The sequence below is a fragment of the Lichenostomus cassidix genome, chromosome 2 (assembly GCF_008360975.1).
Source record: "Lichenostomus cassidix isolate B80296 chromosome 2, HeHo_3.0, whole genome shotgun sequence".
Taxonomy (NCBI): domain Eukaryota; kingdom Metazoa; phylum Chordata; class Aves; order Passeriformes; family Meliphagidae; genus Lichenostomus; species Lichenostomus cassidix.
The window spans coordinates 121,437,280-121,460,440 of record NC_139482.1 but is presented as its reverse complement, the minus strand read 5'-3'; the positions used below and the strand labels follow the sequence as shown (position 1 = coordinate 121,460,440).

The 23,161-nt window shown below is 35.7% G+C and overlaps 1 long non-coding RNA gene across 1 annotated transcript in view; it reads left to right on the top strand.

The window, feature by feature from the left end:
• Window positions 1-11,609, top strand: part of LOC146442145 (uncharacterized) — a 45,401-nt gene extending 33,792 nt beyond the window's left edge. The window contains exon 4 of the long non-coding RNA XR_014849560.1: window positions 11,476-11,609. This is a non-coding gene — a long non-coding RNA (uncharacterized LOC146442145). The remainder of the gene's footprint in view (window positions 1-11,475) is intronic.
• The last annotated feature ends 11,552 nt before the right edge of the window (window positions 11,610-23,161 follow it).

Sequence of the window (23,161 nt, the reverse complement as noted above, 5' to 3'; positions counted from 1 at the left end):
AATCCAGGAGAAGACAAATCAAAACCTTAAATAGAATAACATTTACAAAAAGATAAGGCTACTAACACACTCGAAGTTTCTGAAGACAAAGTAGGAAATCAGGTTTTACGAATCAGCCTGTAATAACAGAAAACTACAGTCAATCTTTGAAGCAGAATTTTCCAATTTGAGGTGTAATTTTTGAAAGGTGTTGGGCATAGACATAGGTCAGCATTTTAAGAAAAGGAGGTGTAGTTGTGAAAAAAACAAAACAGAAAACACAGTTTGTCTATGACTTCCATACAAATGGCTGACTAAATTTGTTGACAGCCTTAATGTATGGAGTATACCATTTCTTTTAATAGTTTCTAATGCAAATATTCACAGCAATATCATTGCAGCATCTGCCTATGTCTTTCAGAGATGGTCTTTAAACTTTATTTTGTTTAAAATATGAGAAAAGGTTCATTTTGAGAGAATCTAGTATGCACTATTGTTTTGGTTTTTAATGGTTGAGCAAAGGAAGTTCCAAAAACACTAGAGGGGATTTTTATTTGTCTCAGGCACCGATTAGTGTTGATTTGTTGAAAAAGGACAACTGTTGTTTCAGATAAGCATTTCAGTGTGGGACTGAAAGAATGGCCTACTGTCTGCAACCATTGTTTTTCACAGTTCATGTACATACAAAACAGACAATATTGAATAACATACACTTAATGCCACACCTCTTATTTCTGCTTAGCTAGGAATTCTGATTTGTTATTTTCTGAAGTAGAGCTTAGGTCAGAAGCAGACAAGAAAAATGTCATCCTTTTGTTTTATCAGTCCTGTTAAAACACACAGGACCACAGGGAAAACACTAGAAGACCATTAGGACAATACTATTAAAATGTGACTAAAATGAACAATTTATTATTTTTCTTATTTTCTACATGATTTATAATCCACTATGGCCCCAATGTGAGGAGTCCAAATGTAACAGAAGTGTGTTCCACTATATTAAATATAGTTATTGGGGAATTTACTTGAGTCAACTCAAAATATCAGTTGCAACAGAAGTGTACCTAACAAATGAACATTGGATTTCCTTGAAGAAAATTGCAAGGCATAATAGACCAGTTCAGTTTTGAAAAAGTTCAGTAGAAAAAGACTCAACTCAAGTGAAAAACTACTGCATCATGCCATTCCTTCAACGAGAGACCTACCACATGATGCAGAATCATAAAATTGCACAGGCTACAGGCTGGAAAAGACTTTTAAGATCATTGAGTCCTTAACACTTTCACTTAGTTTATACAATCAATATCCACTATGTACCTTTTCCATAGAATATTAATCAAAGACTTCTAGAAAAGACAGCGATTTTTAGTACTTTCAAAATACTTTATTTCCTAAAGACTAGATCATGTGTTTAGCCACCATTCTGAACAGTGTCCAAAGCAGATCAGTGATGCATACATAGGAGAAAAAGTTCCACATCAGAATTATGCCATGAATTAGGAATTTAGATTACAGACATATAACAATCTCTTGAAAACAGATGTGATTTAGTTACAGTTTTTGAAAACTCTGCTCTGTTTGTTCTAGAAAGCATATGGAATATATTAGTCATGAAATTAGCTCCTAGTAAGTAGGAGTATGCATAGTAGGTTATGTCTAAAGTTAAAATCCAGATATCTTCACATGACCACAAGTTACTTATATTCATCTCTAACATGGCATATTTAAAGATTACAGTATCTAGACACTGTTGCAGTTTTGTGTTTGTGTTCCAGCAGCTGTCTTGCACCTTTGCGGTTTATTTTTATGTGGTAGGCATTGGCATATCAGAAAAAAAAAAGGTTCAGTTCTGAAAGATGCTAAAATTCCTTTGGCTTTCTCTAATTTCACTGAGAATAACAAAAGTGAGAATAATTCAGTGGGGATCTAGAATTGGGTCATTACTCTACATAGAAATAACTATGTTCTGCAGCTTCATTTGTAAAAGTTGTGGACTCCAATACAAAACAAAGATATTCAATCCACTATGTATGTCCTTGTTGACTTTTAACTTTAATTTCTGGCCCCATTAAAATAATGACAGTTGACAAGAACTCATAATCTTTCAAAAGCCAGAGTTCATCAAAATAGGTTTTAGCAGGAATAGCACAATATTTTTTGTATGAATAAATAAAAATTTCTTGTAAAGACACTAGAGATTATTCTATTTTGCATGATACAAATAAAACTGTCCTCACAAAATTGTAATCTTACACAATTTATAGTAGTTTCCCATAAATTACATGAGTATATTGGAAGCTTGTTAATAATTAAAAGTCTTTTACTTTTTCAACTCTCAAATAAGTATTAGAGTAAATAATTTCCAGTCTTCATCTGACATGACATCTAACCAATACAGGCATCACAAAATAAATAATTTATGAAAAATATTTATTTAAAGAGCTGTAATTTACCTTGCATTTACCATATGCCATTCATCCAAGTATCAGTATAAAATATTCATTAGAGAAACTCATTAAAACAAACTTCTATACAATGAGGTGACGGGCCAACAAAAAACATCAATCATCACAGGGGTTTAAGTTGTTATTAGTCCACATACATAAACTAGTATTTCAAAGTAAAAAATTATGAATATTTCTACATTTACCCCGGAATCACCAGGGCTACATTAAAGCTTTTTCTTCACCTATTTCATGAGTCCCAAGAAGTCCCTGACAGAACACAGAGATCTAATTTATTAATGATGAATAAATCTGATGTAATAATTAATGGGAAATCTATAGCTAATCTTAATGGAAGAATAGCTAGGCATGTAATGATATTTAAGTCTGGCATAAAAGATCTTAGTTCATGCATTACAAGCAGGGCAATTACGTGTGAGTGTATGCAACTCTAGATTAACAAAAGGGTACCAAGCATTAAAACAGTGCAGGACTCCCTACAACCAAAGATATGGAGTCCTTATAACTCATAATAAATTGTTTTGAAACTGTGCTTTAGGTTAGGAAGTTGATATAATAGAAAAAGTAAAAGATATCAATATCCTCCAGTCAAAAATAACTATCCTGTATCAAAATTCTTTTAAGTAAGCAAATAACGTGACTTCAGGTCTGAAATCAGAAAATGTAGCATGCCACATCAATACATTTATGTAATGCGCCAACAAAACCATGTACTTTACTGCTCTATACAGATTCTTCAAGATTAGGAAGTTCTGTTAAATATCTGCTTCACATAGACTTCATTTCTATTATACTGTTGATCTGTGATTAAATGTTCTAATAAAATTAACTGGCTTTGGTACAAACAGAACATCTGGAGCAATGTTTAATTTCATGTCAAACATATACAGGAAACACCTGTCTAGGTGAAGTAATTTTTTAAAAAATGACATTAATCCATCTGTTGTGGGAATGCATGTCACAGTTGTCACATTAAAAAGCAATATCAACAAACACAAAAATGGTAAATTACTTAGGAAGTAAGTCTTCTAAAATTAACAAAAAATTCATTAATTGAAATGTTACCATGTCAATCTGATTTCACACTGAATAAGATCTCCCTTTTCTCTTCAGATTAAAAAGGTCTTTCAAAAATTGCACAGTAAAACTTTCAGATGTGAAATTAGGCTACATAATTAGAAGACTAAAAGTATTGACATGACTCTTCCTATGCACCTGTACAAAAAAATGACTTAAAAGGTTCTTAATCTAAACAAAATGCATTTTATAGGAAAGAGAAACCACGTAAGTAAAGTTAAATATAGCTGATATTTAGAGGTGGTACACTCACAGGTTCACAAAAGACAAAACGAGTAGGATAGTATGTTTGTAAGAAGTGCGAAAAATACATATGATAAATGAGAGAAATATTCTTATTTTATGGGATTTTTCCAATATTTATTTTCTCCTTGTACATATAGTACAATGTGTACTATATATTTTTAAATACTGGGTGGAAGATGACTAAAATCAACCAAAAAGAAATAACTCTAAAATCCAAGGTTATGTGGCCTTTTAGAGACAATTCCTCTGCCTTAACTTTTCAACATTACCTTACTAACTTTCAATTATATTTCAACTTAAAAGTAGTCTTTTAAGGCTATGAATGAGACATATTCTTCATTTGAGGTCAAATTAAAGAAATAAAAAGAAAAAAATAATATTAAAAAAACGGAGAGATTCCTGCTTCCAGACACCTTACAAAAGGGGCTGTAAAGAAACTTCACATGAGTGAAGTTTAATAATTATGCATCACACTGTATCAGAATGTCTCATCTGATACTTTCCAATGTTAAAGGCCAAAGGCCAAACAAATGACCAAGTAAAGCTTTATTCGTCCTCTCACTAGCTTGTATGCTCTTCTGCTTCCCATTTAAAATGTGTTTGATCATAGATAATATTAGGTGCTGTTTTGTTGAATCATTTCTTCTATATTTCAAAAGAAAATATTTTGTACCATCTTGAGTACATTCTGAATTACAGAGTCATCGTTTGGGATGATCCCTTGAGATGGATTAGAGAATAAAATTCATCAAGAAATGTACAAACAAATACAAGTGTTTTTTAAGTACCCTCAAAGTACTCTGAGAGTAATTTTGGGACTGAAATTTCTAGATCTTCCTATATCATTACCAGCAATGAGAGGACAAGAGGATTGAGAGAGGTTTGTGAAGGTGTACTTGGACAGCCAAAGTCATGTTGAGACTTACAAAGCCAAAAGTAGGGATAAGAACATAAATAACTATAGAAATCTCTGCTTGCATGTCAAGGGGTCTCAAAAGAGACCATGGGATTTATGCCTTACATGCTCCTGTTTGCAAGGAGGGTGAGAAAGCTCCTTGATCTTGTGAGGGACAAACAGAAAATCATGCTGGAATCATCAGAGGAGTCAGTAGTACCATATGTGCTGGACTTCCACAGACATGTAAGTGGGTTTATGGCCTTAGCACACCATAATAACCTTGCTGAAGCACAGCAAAGGCAGAAAATCTGATATGATTGACAAGTTAAAGCTTAGACATATGAAGTGGGGCAAAAGGTCAAAGTTCTGATCCCAGATTGGCAAGAAAACTGTAAACAGACTAGGTGGACTATTTAACAGCATTAGAGAGGTCAACAATATTATCTGTATCATAGAACTTCCAGACACATAGCAGAAGCACAGACTGTACAGTTTTAGGACCAGCAAGTTCTAGCAAGGACAGGAATTTTTTTTACTAAATGTAGGTACAGTGTGAAATAGAGGTGAAATTCATAGTGGATTCAGGAGGGAAGGCAAAAAAATATACTGTTGTAGAGGGATTTCAAACTTCAATCTGTATCCATGAAGGGAGTTCAGAGGACAGTGGTTCTGTCAGAGGACAGCCAAGTTCTGTCACTAATGTGCTCCAGACAAGCTGGGGCAGAGATCAGCAGTAAAGGCTTGGGTGAGGCTTGACTCTTCAGAGGTACAATTACAGAGGTGTAATAGTCATGTGAAAGGGAAACACTGTGTAACTACATCTTGTGAGCTGGACCTAATATCTTAACTGTTTCTGAATTCTCATAGGTGTTCTGTGATGGCATTTAGAGCTGTTTGTTTTGCTGAAGCAAGGTTATTTGGAATAGGAACTCAAAAAAGTGAATCATAGTTTTTATATCAATGTCAGAAAAAGTGAAAATGATCCATCAAAGATGAAAATAATTTTACAACATAATCAAACAACTCTCTCAGACCTTTTAAATGCTGGATAACTATTATGAGATTGTTATTTATAATCTCTCTAGACTTCTCCAATTTTCCTCATGGCATCACCAAAAGAAAAAATATATAAGACTAACAGTCCCAGCACACCAGAACAACAAACTCTGCTTTGCTAGTGAATTCTTTTCATTCTTCATGACTTATCTTCACATATGTCAGTCTGTTTAGTCAGTCTGCAGCAACCACCGTGATTGGGAATGACAGTGTGACCTCAGTTGGAATTAAGAGAGTTGGAAATTGGAAAAAATTGAGGGTCACACTCTTTGAGTGGTGAAGCTAAACAACTCAGAAGCAGAGAAGAAAACTTCCTCTAAAAACTTTGTGATGGCAGTGTGGAGTTCAGGTGAAATAAAGTTAGCCCATTGTTTGGACCACAGTTGGTGACTACACATCTCTGTTGTTACCATACCCCTTCTCAGAAGAAGAAGCACAGCCACTGGGGCTCTCCCTTCTTGCAGACATTGCCACTTCAAGGAGAGTTGGAGAATGTGGAACATAGAATCATTAAGGTTGGAAGAGACCACTAAGATCACAGAATCATAGAATGGTTTGGGTTGGAACTGGCCCTAAAAATCATCTAGATCTAACCCCCTTGCCATGGGCAGGGACACCCTTCACTTGACCTGGTTGCTCAGAGCCCCATCCAACCTGGCCTTAAACACTTCCAGAGATGGGCCATTTAGAACTTTTGTGGGTATCCTGTTCCAGTGCTTCACCACCCTCACAGCAAAGAACTCTTTTCTAACATCTAATCGAAACCTACTCTTAGTTTGAAGCCATTGCCCCTTGACATGTTACTACATGCCCTTATAAAAAGTCCTCTCCATCTTTCTGTGTAGATTCCCTTCAGGTACTGGAAGGCTGCAATTAAGACGCTTTGAAGCCTTTTTGCTTCCAGGCTGAACAATCTGAATTATCTTATCCTTTCCTCATAGGAGAGGTCCTCTATCCCCCTTATTCACTTTGTGCCCTCCCTTTGGACTCGCTCCAAAAGGTCAATATTCTTCCTATGCTGGGGACCCCATAGCTGATGCAGCACTGCAGATGGGGTCTCACCAGAGCTGAGCAGAGGGGCAGAATCCCCTCCCTTGCCCTCCTGGCCACACTGCTTTGGATGCAGCCCAGGATAGGTTTGGCTTTTTGGGCTGTGAGTGCACATTGCCAGCTCATGTCCAGCCTCTCATCCACCAACACCCTTATGTTCTTCTTGGCAGAGCAGCTCCTGGTCTGTTGTATCGCGGTCTGGGAGGGTGGCACAGGCCGGCTCCCCCCCGGACCGGGTCTCTGGTTCTTGTAAATCCCACCGGATCTGGGGCGGGCGGCCCCCGAGGTTCCACGGCATGGTGGCAGTCTTCCAACCACGTCAATTCAGCAGGAATATCGTGATACAAAGGAAGGAACTGGATTCCATCTCTTTTCTGCTAGAGGGGTTTATTTTGGGGTAATGGGAAAAGGGGTAAAGGGAAGGAGAAAGGGGGGAGGACAGGCAGGGCAGGTAGCATATCCTAGCAGCCCAGAGATGGAAGACCTTGAGCTGGTCCAGGCTCTGCCTTTTAAGGGGAAGGAGAGGGGGCAGGGGCTGGCTCTCTCTGAGCCAGTCCCAGGAGGACGAAGGGAAGATTGGCAGGAGGGTACACACCAATAGGTTTTGAGGTACAGCAGAGCATATTTCAAAATGAACCAATGGTATACAGAGCAGAGGAACAAAGGAGCACATGGAATCCTAAAACCCACGTTGCTACGCTGGTCTGTTCATCCAATAATCTGTATTGATACCAGGCGTATTGCTGTGGGGGACTGTATCAAGGCTTTTTAGAAGTCCAGGTAAATGGAATCTGTATCACTTGCCCACTGATATAGTCACCCCATCACAGAAGGCCACTAACATTATCAGGCAGGACTTGCCTCTGGTGCAGCCATGCTGGCTGACCCAAATCACCTCCCTGTCCTCCCTATGCCTTAGCACAGCTTCTAGGAGGGTCTGTCCCATGACCTTCCCAGTCACAGAGATGAGGCTGACAGGTCAGCTGTTCTCAGGGTGCAGTGGTAATGATGGAAGAGGCATAGGCAGGAAACATTCCTGAGATCTTACTTTAGCATTCTCATTCCTCACAGACTCCTAGTGTAGTGATGTGCCTTCTGGGTTGTAGTGAGATGGTTGTCAGTCTCATCTACCAAGTGATAGGATGAGAGGAAGTGACCTTAAGTTGTGCCAGGGGATGTTTAGATTGGATATTAGGAAAAAAATGTTCACTGGAAGAGTTGTCAAACACTGGAACAGGCTGCCCAGTGGTGTGGTTAAGTCACCATCTCTGGAGGTATTTAACAGAGTTGTAGATGTGGCACTTAGGACATGGTTGAGTGGTGGAGTTGGCAGTTTTAGGTTATCAATGATCTTGGAGGTCTTTTCCAACATAAATTAGTCTTTGATTTACATACCACACTTACAACCTATGCAACTGATTCCAGTAACCCAGGCAAAACATAAATGTCCAGTGACTCATTTTGATTTTCTGTTTTGTCAGTGCCCATGGGCTAGAAGTGCTCATGTAATCCTGAAGGTTCTTCACAGGTGCCATGCAAGCCAACAACACAGTGTGGTATATAGGTTGTGATCCATCTTGCTTAATTTTCTGGCCTAATAATGGTTTCTGGCAGGCTAAGGAAGAGCTCACCTGCAACTACAACAAGTGGGCAGAGCATGAGAGGCTGTGGATAAAGATGTGAAAGGAGGGAGAAAGGGCCTACTAGAAATGTTGTATGGAAACTAAGATGTCGTCTTGAGAGAAATACTTTTGCTGAAAAGTGTGATCTGGAATTCAACTTTTAAAGAGATTTTCAGTGTGTGTCAGACTCCTTGTTACAGCTGTCTTCATGCTTTGTTCAGGCAGATAGGGGCCCAAACTCAGCCAGACCTCTGGGTAACTTGGCAACCTTTCTACTTCCCCAGTCCAGGGAGGCTACTTAGGCAGTTAAAACATCTACAGGGGACTGTCCTGGGATAGTCACCTCAGCAGTAGCAGACTGGGGAATGAGAAATTTGACAAGCAACCAAATCTGAGGAAACACACAAAGATCAAAAGGAGATCGCATATTCCCGGATTTTTCCTTGGTGTGGGGCTTTTTTTTTTCCCCCAATTATTTTTTGGTTCTTCTATTTGTAGGGTAGGATGACCCCTGTATATTCTTCTTTTTTTTTTTTTTTTACGGCTACCTCTAAGCATCAGAAAAGTACTTTTTAATGTTATTTTTTGCATGTGTGAAACCTTCCCCCAGAGTGTATCTTGAAGAAGACATCCTGTGCATTCAATTTCAGTGCAATCTGAAGCATTCCAAGTCTAGTATATTGCAGCTTTGTCTTCTCCATACGTTGCACTGAACTGGCCTTTCCCAGGTTTTCTGATTGCAGTTTTAGAAATGTGTTTTGGCCTCAGAAAAATGGATTAATATAAATACTGTCCCCTTTTTTTCAGCTTTCCAGTGGGACAGAGGATCTTGCAACGTCATTTGCGAGGTCATTTTAAAAATCATCTCTTGTCTCTTTAGCAGATGTTTGTTTGTGTTTCATACTAGCATTTTTACACTCAGAAGCAATAAAGGATGTTACTCTAGGAAAGCTCTTGGCATTTTTGTTCTCTCCAAATAGAAAACTGGTACTTGGTCACAAATTGTCACATTCATGCTCTGAGTTTGGTTTAATGCAATTTGGTTTAACCAACAGATCATTCAGAAAGGTTATCAGATCTTTGATATTCTGGTCAGTGTAAGGTCAGTTTAATAATTTATATCCAGCAAAAACCACCTTATAAAGTATTAGTTACAGCTGTGAGATGTCATAAGGATCAATCCTGCTCCTACAAATCCTATCTGTATATCAACTTCTGATGATTAAAAGAAATAAATTCATTTTTACAGAAAATCAGTTCATATATTCCCTAGTATTTCCCTGTCTCCAAGCTTTTGTTTAATATGCCTCACTTGTGTTTTTAAATGCAGAAAGAGAGAGGTATGTTGTCTTGATGCTGTTTTCTTTAAAATGTAGAATCTGTAATTATAATCCTATAAACTTTTAGATATGCTTATAATTAATTTTTATACAAATTGATTTTGGTTTATAAGGTTTTTATGGCTAGGAATTTTAAGTCTATATGTCTGTGTGCTCTCTTATGTTATATACAAATGATAGCAGTTGTCATTTTTTTTATAATAAGATTTTCAGTCTATTTAGTCTGTTGAGTTAGTAGAGTTTTCAGTCTGAATATTTATTGTATTTCACAAAGACTTGAACAATGGTTGCAAGCATGTCTTGGTTCAAAATTATCCAGTACCCGAAAATTAGCTGTGGTGTAGAAGATGATAGTTGAATTTAAAGCCTGAGATATAGTCAGGAATCTCCTGCATATTTAAGATAGAATTCTATGTATAAAACAATAGGAGAGATCCCAGCTCTGCAAAAGTTACTGCTAGTGCTTTCAGTGAATCCAGGATTTCACATCATGTCTTCCCTGAGGATAAACAGACTCACCTGGTCTTAAAATCAGAGAATCTATTCTTATTCTTTCAATTAATGGGAGTAGGAGAGCACATATTCTCATTGTCTGAGGGCATAGCAAAGTACAAATAATAGGAATTGTAGCTCTACCTCTTTTAAAAATTTATAAAATTTTAAAATACAAATAGGAACCAACATAACTTCTTATGTTCTTCAACCAACTAAAAAGAGGGCATGGATATTTGGTACTTGGAAAAAGAAATTTTTAAATCAAAAATCTGTTTCTATATTAGCTTCTTGGAAATGGCCTGCTAGCGCTCATACAGGATTAAGAGGACCTTAGGTCAAAACAAATGAGAAAGAACTGTTTGTAATGTGTTGGCGATGTGAATAAATGTAAAAGATTCCTGTGTAGAATCTGTCAGCTTGCAATTTTGAGACAAACCACAGGATTATACTGGTTCAGGAGCCAGCATTATGATAGAAAAGCTGCTTTCCAACCTAAAAATAATATATTTTCAGCTAGGAACCAACATTTTATATTTGGGCACAATATACTGTCACACTATGTGATGTTGCTAATGATGTGCTATGCAAAACTGATGAGATACTGGCTACTTGCAAAAAATGTGAAGTGACATTCTATGCACCTACCTTCAGCAGAAAAAGTCCTTGTAACATATGTCATGTAGTAACAATGATACAGCCAACTGACACCAATTAAAAAGTCACAAATGGTTGCTTTTCTCTAATGTTCAAAGAGCTCAAGGAATTTAGATGTGTACATTAAGGATCAGATGCTCGGTTGCATATTCTACAAACTATGTTTTAAACAAATCAGCATACAGATGGCTGTGACAATAACTACCAGGAAAAAGTGAAGGGTGAACTGTCACAAAGTTTGACAGGCCATTGCATATTTAGAGTCTTTCCCTGTTGCTCTTTGAATAGTCAGTCCCATAGTATTTCTATACTCGGTCTTGCAGGCAGATGGAGGATGGGTAGGTATTCTGATTATGGCAAGGGACTGGAGATACAGGAAAACTGCAATAAATATTTTTTATCCCTCTTTAAGAACTTCCAGTTTGATCATGGATAAATATTTAGTCAGTCTGACTTGGTCATCTGCATCTGAAATTGTTGGATATTACAACCTTCCAAACTAAAATTTTCTGCATGTTAGTGAGACACTGAGGTACGATGACAATTGAATTTCTACCATAGGCTCAATTTAATCTTTTTCGCTAATTTTGCAGATTTTTTAAAAATGGTTTTTGAAGAAGCCCTAATTGCCAGAAACCTGTACAGCAAATTAGAGAATCTTGAACTAGTGACACAGAACAGGAAACAGGCATCTGGGGACAAAAGGATTGATCATTTCCCTGGAGAAGAAAAGAGGTATGAAATACATATCTGGGCTTACCCAGAAATACTGACAAAAGGGGAAAATGGCAGAAAAACACAGCATGTGATAAAATACAAAGGAAAAAAAGAAGAAGGAATGGACATGTATTAAAAGTGCCAAGGTCACTTTTTGGAAGGCCAAAGAAATTCACTTAGGATAGATAATTAATGATAGAGCTCTCCTCTGCACTCGGGTAATCAGATAGGACTGCGTCTATGGGTAGAGTTATGTGTAAAATTAATGGAGAGAACAGTTATGACAGTAAGAAACTTTAATTCTCAAGATATATGTTGGAGAAAAAATGCAACTAATAGCCAGAGGAACTCTGTATTCCTAGATGTGTTTAGCTGACATGTTTCTTAATCAACTATCCCCCAGAAGTACTTTTGGTGAAAGTAACTTGAAGTAATTAACATAGAGTTAATTAAAAAGTGGATTTAATTTAAATTAAAGGGAAAATATACAAAAGTAGGACAGTCAGAAACGTTTGGGATTTCAGAAGGATCTATTTTGATATGAGAATTGAGTAGTAAAGTCAGTTTCGTTTAAAAACCTTGAATTTGGTCAACCTGAGCTTAAGAACTTGAGGTCTGAAGCTTTTCCAAGTCAAAAGTGTTAAACTTAACAGTAATATGTGTCATGGATAAAGAAAAGAGGTATTCCAAAAAGAGAATTAATGTGTGCATAATCCCCTCAGAACATGTATAAGCAGAGACATACACATAATGGGAACAGAGGATGACAATAAAGAAGATAATGTTTTAAAGTCGAGCTGGGATGGAGTTTGCTAGGAGATGTAAAGTGCCTGAAATGTCTGAAAAGCAGGTTGGCTTTCATCCCACTGCTTCAACTAGAAGATTATTCAAGATCTTCTGTGACCAAGAAATCCAAAACTTCCTTTCTTCCCCCCACCCCCCCAACTTCAAGACATTCATGACCAATTTCACACTACTATTACTTGAAAAAATACTGACTTTTCATTTAACTCTCTCTTCCCCCTTTCTGATGTTCTCAGGAAAACCAGGTCATTCCAGCTCTTTTTCTTCTGCTTTTGTTTCCTTTGGTATACTTTTAGTTTCATTAAATCCTTGAATGATGGCAACAGGAACTGTAGCCATTACCAAGGTGTGTTATTATGAATAATTCCCTATTTCTGGCTCTGACCTCTCACTTTGTAAATTTGCCTTTTCTTGTATCCAAAACAGTGCTGATCTCATGGTCACCAACTAATACTCCTCCTACCAAACCTTTTTTCCATTGTTTTCCTCGGATGATTTCCCAAAATAAATATGCCTATCAATAAACCATTAGTAAAACTAGGATGAAAGAAAAAGTCATTCAGATGAAATATTATGTTGATTGTTCCCAGCTGAGGAACTGGAAATAAGTTTTCATTTACTACATTCATTTACTACATTTTTCCGGAAACAGGAAGGACATTCCTAACTCACTGCTTGACCAAGCAGTAAGACTTTGGTCTTTCTAAACATATTTACAGTAAAAAAAAATCCTAAATAGTTTTCAGATAGAGATAATAACTCTATAAAAGGCATTATATGATGTGTTGTCTGTAATTTGAATAGAAGATTCAAAATGTCTTCTCCAGTTGTGTTTCTTATTGATCCTTATTTTCTTTCCATGATTAGATTTCTCTCCATATTCCTTAAATAAAGCAGTTTTATTTCTCTTCTAGTCTTTGATTTACTTTGCAAAATGCAGAAAAGCTCTGTGTTGACCTTTCTTCATGTTTTTGTTTGTTTGTTTGGTTGGTTGGTTTGGTTTGTTTTTCTAAAAGAGAAAGGCCAGTCCTACTGTTGATACATCATCTTTGTTCATCTTGAATTTATGGTTCAGTTTTAAGAAGCAGTTTTGAAAAGACAATGGCATTTCCAGATTTGAGCCCTGATAAAAAGCATGACACAGAGGGAGAAGGAATAAAATGCCTGGAAAATTAAGACTTATGGCAATGTAATGACCCAAGAAGAAAGCACTTCCACTATAGAGAATTCCCTACAGTAATTTTGGAAATCTCATTACAGACAGATCTTCTGTTACTTCAAGGATAGTTTCAAATACAATTTCTCTGCATTTCTATGTAATGATAAGAAGCTCTATCTGCCGCTTAAGGCCCAACTCTTGAACATCTGTAATTCAGGACATTGTGCAGAAAAAATAAAAAGTGTAGTATGCCAATTAAATCTCCCAGAAGACTGGATTACTACAGTTTTGTTTGATCATAGCCTTGTTTAGTGTTTTGCAGGGTAATAAATAGCAGAGAGAGATGTAATATGCCTGTTTCTTCAAGTTCAAGTGTTACAGTTTCACTTGGAAAGCCAATATTAGCTATTTCATTTTCTTAAGGATGAAGAAAAAGAATAAGAAAGACTCTTGTTGAAAATGGCTCAACAGCTGGCCTTTCCTTTCAAATGAAAATGAAGGAGAAAGAAGGAATCCAAACAAGATATTATAATCATACTCTCTGCTTTCCTCAAATCTTGCTTCCTTTAGCAGCTGAAACTAGATACCATGCCTTATTTTCAGCTGCTTAGAGATGGCTGGTGTTACTAGTTGGATGACAGAAGAGCAGAGGACAAACATCCTTCTTGATACAAAATAGTTAAGGGAAAAAATGGCTGTTGATTGACTAGTGTAAGCAATTTAAAATTGTCCTCACAGATGCTAAAAAAATTAGAGTGTAATTTTTCTGAAGCTGCTGCTGGGTGCGCACTGCATCAGTAATTAAAAAAAAAGCCAAACCTTTTGTAAAGGTTACCAATATGTATTTAATATTATCTCTATTATTTTCTCAGTAATCTGTTCTTTTCTTCCAAAAGTATATATTAATTTATCTATAAAAATGTTATTTCTCTTTTGAAAAAAATTCTGCTGACTGGTCTGTTATTTCACAGGATTAATTCTGGATGAAGGAAAAGCTACCACTCTGATTGTTTCTCTTGGGTGCATATGTCACCTTTCCTTTAAGTTAATAATTTCATAACCAGTGATATGGCTGATTTGCTCATGAAAATAAAGGCATTCTGATCCTATATGTTATTTATCATTTAGCTTCACAAAGAGAGCACATTTTGATGTACAAATCCATTCTCAAACAAATCTGATTCCTTGCTAATCCACAGAATATTTTGATCTTTACTGGGTAATGAAGTCTTCATTTTTATGTGTAAAAAAATCTCATGTATAATACAAACAACATTATCTCTAAAACTGCGATACATCATCATACATGCAAAACCAAAGCCTTGGGTAAGACAGACTGGCAAGTTAGATGAACCACTTCAATTTTCCATCAATCAAATTATAGTTTATTGTTCAGCTGAACTACCTCAGGCAACACAAATCTAAAAACTGTCATTTTGGAAACATTACATTTTTTTTCTGTCACATTATAACCCAAGCCACAGCCATAAAAAAGAATGTCATACCATTACTGACTGTAATATTCCTTAATTCAAGAACAGCTAATTCATCTGCAGTATATACAGTGTTCCCAGGATTTGGAGCTTATAGCACTGTTCGGTTACAGTAATCTTATCAAATCCCATTAGTACATGCATTATTTTTTAAATAATGGAGATTTTTACAAATTCAATTAAGAATAGAATAGTTGTTTATAGCAGCATTTTAATACCTACATTAGAAATAAGGTTTACATTTCAGAGTCATCTAATATTTCAATTATTTGGTTACTATGAACACTAAATTGTAGGTAATTTAATTAAAAATTAGGCTTCTGTGGCATACATTTGATGAAATAATCTGGTGTCCTTTTTCTATTTCTTTTCAGCAATGAGTGTCATCACTCAGCCTCAGAAGTCAAAAATTAATCCACTAAATGTTACAGGTCTGTTTGTGTGCTGTCACCCAAAATGTACCTATTGCATTTTTGCTATTTAGGCTATGGAACTTCCCTAATTCTGAAGATCAGGAATGTAATGCTCGTACATTTTAAATGTTCTATCCACCACTTAGCCTAAATTTTTAAATGATAACTTTATGGTGCTCCTCTATTTATCCACATTGAAGTGCATATACCAGTTAATGGAAGAGTAGAGGGTGAGAATTTCAATGAGAGGTTGTATTTCTTCCCTGGTTAAAATAAATAGCATTTAGAGTGTGACAAGAAAGAGAGTTTCTAATAAAAGTATTCTTCCCTTACCATCTACATGCTTAAAAATATAATCATGTTACCTTAGGAAATCAGAAACTTAGTTAGGACACCACTCTTTAAATAATATGTGATGAAATTTAAAGATAACTGAAATGTTGTGAGAACATACACTTCACTGCAAAGACATACATCATGAGGACACCTGTCCCCCCCTTAAATGACTACCTGCTAAAAGAAAAACCTGCTAAAAGAGCAGATTTACTGTGTAGTGAGGCAATGAATTTAAGAGGTCTCTGCTGAATAAAAAACTAGTTCCATTGGTTGAGCTGGGCCATGTTCTTGAGCAAGTTCAGACATATTAACTGAGCTTTTATGTGTTTTCATGCATCATTTATTTTTGAAAAATCAGGAATTTTCACTGCAACAATTACTTATGTACCAAAGTAATAAAATTCCAGTTGTTGATATTCACCAAATGTATACTAAGCATATTCCAGCAAGGATTATTGTGCTTTTTATGTACATGCAAAAAGGTGAGGGAAATCAGTGCAAGACTGCTAAGTGTAAAGAATTTAATAGCAGTGTTTGCATTTCTATTTGTTTTTGTTTTTCTTTTAATTGAATTGGGTTATTTCATGTAAGATAAAAATTTTCTTAAGGAATATATTTCTGCTCTTGTGATTTTTATAATTGCTGGTTATATTCATAGATCCAGTTACTTTTCTGTCAGTCTAGTACACTGCCAAAGGTATGAGTGAGAGCATATAAAGTAAGACAAGAATCAGATCCTTAGAGAGCTATTTTTGGAGGATCACACTAAGGCTCATAGTGCATCAGAATTTTTTGGGAACCAGAAATACCAGTCCCCAATTTTCAGAACATATTAGAATTTTAGCCAGCTCATTTCCCATTCACTGAAAAGTGTTACACTGGTGAATATCTTAAGAAACAGTTAGAGAAGGTAGGCATCATACCTTCTCTAACTAACAAACCTATAATTCATAGTTTTATGTTTGTTCTGTAACAGCAATTTTTCTATTTTAAACTATTTTGTTTCTCCTCCTGAAAAAACTATTTTTCTTTGAGCTGAAAGAGGTAATCTAAGCACTTTTCTGTCTCAAATGTGAGTTTTCCAAATCAGAGGGAACCCTGAAAAGTGTGTGATGTTTCTTCATAGGGTATGTAAAAGAGAAGCAGGAAGAGAGTGTCATAAAACTAGTTACAATAAAAAAATATGACTGACCCATCTAAAACTCAGTAAGATGGGTTAAAGTTGCTTCCTCTCAAGTGAAAACACGGTTTTTGTGACTCATTCCACTGACTCATGAATATATGTATATTTTCACTATGCCTATAAAAATTCTTGTTTTATCCTGTTTTACAGGAAGCTGGGCTTTCATACTGTGTTACTAGCTGCTGGCAGTAGAAGCACCCAAAATTTTGGCATATCCAGCCTTGCAATAAAATCCAGGGTGTTTCCTAAATACAGTATAATTAACTTCAAATGCTATGTTACAATTATGTTAGGGTGTGACTTAGACAAAATAAAGCGCTTCTAAGTGAAGACTGATGTGCAATTCTAAATGCACCCTTTTTTTTCCTATAGGTACTATAAATATTTTAGAATACTATAATACAAACCAAAACATTTTATGTCCCTTAAATTCTGGATTTTAATTTTACAATATGAGATAGATTATTTTTGGCTGTTTCTTTTTTTTCCCTTTAATTTTATTTTTAGCTCATTTTAACTCTTTTTGTTGAACTATGAGTAAAGCCTAGCAAGTCATAGCCACATTTTGCCTAGTTGCATGTAATATTATGCATTAGGATTTGTTCAATATTAGTAATCAAGTATAAAGCTTGATAAAATTAACATAGAAGTTCTCTAGAAGGCAGAATCTGACATTATAAGTGTTTGTACATAGCTGCTTCAGATCCTTTATTAATGGTATCAGTCAGTACATTTATATGGACATACTCCCTTCTAATTTGCAAGTATGCCTTCCAAAGTAATTTTTCTTGTTTCAGTCATGCCAGTGAAACAACCTCTAAAATATGCCACGAGCTTTATACTTCTTTTCTTTAGGAAGCATATTCAATCAACCCATTTCTTTTCTCTTCCAACAAGTTGTAACTTGGCTGCTTCCAGGTAAGTTTATTTTTGCTCTTAAGTTTGTGTGGCTGTCAGGGTGTGATCCAAAGTGCACAGGTTTCAGTGCCATCACAGCCCTGAGACCTTCACCATTGCCCTCCCTTTGGAGTACTGCATGCTCAGAAGAAGGAGGAAGATAGACACTGGTGTCTCTCTGCGTTGTAGACACATTTTGAAAGGGCAGCAGCAGGGCTCAGTTATCGACTTCCACTCACACATCCAGACCATATTGTACCCCACAGAGCTCCCTCCAGGGTGAAAAGCTTTGTTCTAAAACAATGGCCCTTTGTCATCATCAATTGACACACTACCTTTAGAGTCACATCTCAGCTATGTCCTCTGCAATCAGCCTTCTAGAGCGCTAATAATTTCTACTTTTCTCTTTTTCCTTTGTAAACCACCTTATATTAAGGAAAGTACAAGCAGTAACAAACATGGCTGTACCTATTGAAATGGGCTAAAATGCAGTTCAGGCATTTTTACAATAAAGAGTGTTTAGTAGTTACAGTCCAGAAGAAAAGTGAACAAAAATGAAAATATGGATGCATCTTTAATAAGAACTTACGGACATTCATTTATGATCCTATTATAATGACATGATCTCAGACTCTCCCTTCAATTTAAAAATAGTGAAAAGATCAATAAATAGGAATTTATTCATTTTTTTATTAAGACAATGTGTTGGTGTAGAAATATGGCAGATCCCCACATATTCAAATGCTGCCTATAACTTACCCTTCTCTGAGATCCTTTTCCACCTTTGTCACATTTTAAAATGCTACCAAAGGTGACGATCAAATGAGGAGAGAGTAAGGTTTTTAACAAGGCAGTCATTTTTAACTATCAAAGTTCTTTTCATTCTCTACAGATACATATCAAGTAAGACTGGATTTGTAAATTCAGGCTGTGGCATTAAACACAAAAGAAAAAAAAAAGAAAAAAAGTTATTGTGACATTATTATCTTGTACTGATTGGATCATTAGACAATGTTCTACAAATTTTTTACAAATTTGAGTCCAAACAGATCTTTTAGAGAAAATAAGTCTTACAACATTACAGAACAACTTAATCAAAGTGGCACTTTCTCTTAGGTTGGTGAGCAGAGGAGGCATATAGGGAAAGGGAAAGAGAGCAAAAGTTTCTTTAAACAAGTGCATGCAAAGAACTAGAAAGTACTTTGATACTACTTTTTCCCCGAATAAAAATGTGCTCTCTTTTATGGAGGATGAAGTGAAGCTGTAACTCAGTATTTCTCTGCTTCTGAGTGTGTTAATCCCATACAATTGATGACTATGGAGCAGTACCAGCAATGAAATCTTACGACTCTTTCATTTGTTAAGACATGGAATACTATTTTTACCATGTGACATGAAAGATAAAATGCTATGAAATACCAAAGAATATAAAAACTAGAAGCCAGAAAATGAGTTGTAGACTTTGAAAATACTTCATATTGTGGCAAAATGACCCAAATGTTCCAGTTTTTATGAGGGTGCTCACTCCCCTTCTGACCTTTTTTCCAGATTTGTATTTGGAACTAGAAGGATATATTTCCCCTTTTGGATATCTCTTTAGGAAGGCCTGTGGACAACATGTGAACATGTGTTGGATCAAATGTTTCAGAACTTTAAGGTCTTTCAAAGCCTTTTTTTTTTTTTTTTTTTTTTTTTTTTTGATATTGCAGTTCTTTTCATTACAACTCATTTTGATGATGGTTGGGTGAACTGTTTGGGAAAAAAATGTGAACCTGCCCAAAGATCATTGGTTAAAAAATCTGAACCAAACTGAAGCACATATTTTTGATGGTATTTCTCTGTTTCTGTTTTAGAAGCTTAGAAGCATAAGCGGTGTGTGATCTTTTTGTGTGTATGTGTGTCTTTGTATGCTTTTGTGCCTTACACATAAAGACAATATTTGACTATGAAATAATTAGCTGGAGCTGACCCACACTTCTATGTCATTGTCACTAGGCAGAATGTGTCTACCCCAAGAGCCACAGAACCCTTTCTAGATATTAAATGAATTTTTGTATTCTTAGTTTATTCATAATTTTGTACCGTTCTTGTCCACACTGTAGCAATATATATATATATATGTGTGTGTATATATATAAGTGGAAAGTAAAAAATATATATGTAAATATATATATATTGTATGTAACTAATAATTTTGGAAATTGGGAAATATATTTCCTGAATAGTTACACTTGTTACAGACTGCTCACTTAGAACTTTAGTGTCTCTATTATTCTCTTTTATAGATATATGCATATAATGTGGTATCATATAATGTGGTATAAGATTCAGTGGTAAAGATCTATACTCATTAAAGATGACATAGTCAAACTCTATACCAATGAGATGATTGTTATATGTACAGCTGCTGAGGCAAAAAAAAAGAATTAAACATCTGAGATAGAACAGTAATGTTAAAAAAGTGAAATGTGTAAATCATTGTTATGAGAGTAATAAACTATTCTTCATATTTCATGGTGGAAAGGAAAGAAGTAATCAGTATATGTGCATACAAAAATATTTAATTTAAATAACAGGAAAAACTTTCTCATTAGAAGAATAGTATTTGAACATATTGCTCAGTGAGGTTGAGGAAGCCCCTGTAATGTCTATATTTTAGGAACATTAGACAAATGTCTGCAAATAACACTCTGTGTAACTGATCCCATACAGAGAGGGGGGATAGGTTAGATGACCTCGTAAAGTCCCTTCCAACACAACATCTCCATGAAGTTCTGATAGCAAAAAGCCCAACCCAAATATTTACCACACCTTTTTATTTTTTTTTCACATAGTTGGTTAGTCTATGATTCTATGAAAGAGCAGTGAACTGGAAGGAAGTGACAGAAAATGTTTTAATTTGGCAGTTTAGGGGAAAAAAGATCTTTGCACTTATTTTGATGTCTGTTACTGGCAAAATACATAAATGCAAAGCTGCCAAAATGTCTTTGAGACAAATTCAGCTGAGTAATTCTCTTTCAATATGAGACATATGATTAGGTCTACAGCCAATCTCTGAACTCTTTACTTGTATCTTTCACGTTGCAACCTTGAAAATATATTTTGATATATGTATACAGAGACAGACAGGCAGATATGCACACCTACTTTCTTTAAAGCAGTCAAACTGAGCAAAATATGGCTAAAATTTTGTTATGCTGGTGCTTAAAAATGCAAAGTTAGAGATAGCATCGTTAAAGAAAGCCAGAATAAGGACAATAGTCATATCTATTTATTAGCTGCACTAAACTACTTCCAGTTAATAGTTAAAACTGTATTAATGCAGAATTGTCTGATTGCAATTACTGGAAGTGCCATTACATGACACTTACCGCTGAAGTCAGGAACTGCACATCAAGTGATCACAAAAAAGTTGAAAAATACCAGCCTCTGTTTTGGTTTTTCATCAGAAACAGTGTAGACAAAAGGCTTGGCAACTCCAGCTACAGGGTGACTTCAACCACTTTATTTCCAGGATTTGTGTGGGGATTGGAGAGAACAGCCAATCTCATCGGCTTCTTGCACTCTTCAAAATGGAAAGACTGGGATTCTTCATCACCTTGCACACATCAGATGGAAGAAGAGGTTCTATTCAATGTACGTTCATAATAGACAGGAAAAGTATAACCACAGCTGCTGGCTGGGATTCTTTGCAACTGTCAGAGGGATCTGAATTCCAGCTCACTTGCCTAAAGTCAAGGACATTCAAATACTGGTAAGATAAGAATTCAATGTCACATTGGGTGATGCCCAGATGTACTGAAATTCCAAACATATAACCAATGCCAAAAATAACCCAGCCTCGACCTTTTGGTTCTCTTTTCCAAGTAAATAAATCCAACTTTGCTTAGAGAAGAGGTTTTGAAAAATTATGGCTCTTTTAAGACTCTGTTATTAGGAAACATGATGTCACAGATGTTGTCTGGAAAACAGGTATTTACAGCTGCTTTTTTTTTTTTTAAGGCTTAAAGTTGTCAGGGAATTATCCAAATTACTTAAAGCATTACAATAATGCCTTAATCGCTTGCACTCCTTCTCTTCCTACCATCAGCAGCAGCAAAACCAAAAGCAATCATAACTCAACCTTCTGAGAACCTCACAAAACTTTTTCAACAAACTTATTTTATCTATGGATTCCAATCATATTTTATTGCTTCCTCAGCTTCTCCTTTTAACATCCTTTTACCTAATTTGTTTTTAAGAATGTAACTTTATGCATTTAATTTGCCTCTGATTTCCAATTTCGATCAACACCTTCACATTCAAAAGTCTTCAAATGGTTATTTAGGCCAGCAGTTGCTTTAAACTCCTGAATTTCAAGTATAAACTTATTGGGCACCACAATGTACTTGCACATAAGAAATGCAATGAAATAAGAAGTAGCCTAATTATTTGGACTACTAATAACAGTTAGGTCATCTTTTAATCCTTTCTTATTCTACAAAAGAGGGTAAAATTTTATTTAATATATAGCAGAATCAAGTACATTCTTAGGAGGCAGGATGCTAACTGATACAGTTCAGTAAGGCTGTAGACAACTGTTATGCTGTACACAAGAAGCTTTGAAATCTCATCAGAATCCCTTTCTTCTGTAAGCCATGCCAGGAACAATAAGAATTAAGTGTGCTGAAACTTAATATTTTGGAACTGCTCTGGCGTGGGCGAAAGGCAAAAGCAAGAGGTTTTCGACAAATTCAGGACAAGTAGTTTGCATGCAAATGAACAATTTGTTCTCGAAAATGTTCTTTCCATCTTGTTTTACTATTAAGCACAGTCAGGGACAATTGTTGGTATAAATTTTGATGATTATCATGAAAACTTTGGCAGTGAAAACCAGTGAGAACTTACTGTGGGAGGATGTCAGTCCTTCCAACTTTCTGGTCAACATCCGGTAGCAACTGAAAAAAATAACTCAAAAAAATTAACTCCCACACTTTTACACACCATATGGCAAAGGACAGGATTGTGTAGTCTTACTCATACATACTTATACTTACTCATACTTATACATTACTACTACTGAGCCTTATGTTGTAGAACTTGTAGATTCAAAATTTTAGTCAGCTCTACTAGGTGCCTATATCTACATGTAGAACAAAGAACAAATTCTAGGATGAGTCTTCAACATATGAATTTTCAGTGCTCCTAGCAATTTCAGATATTTTGGAACACCGTCACAGAAAAAATGATTTTTTCTTCAGGCTGCAATTTCATCTCCATTTATACTAGATTTTTGCA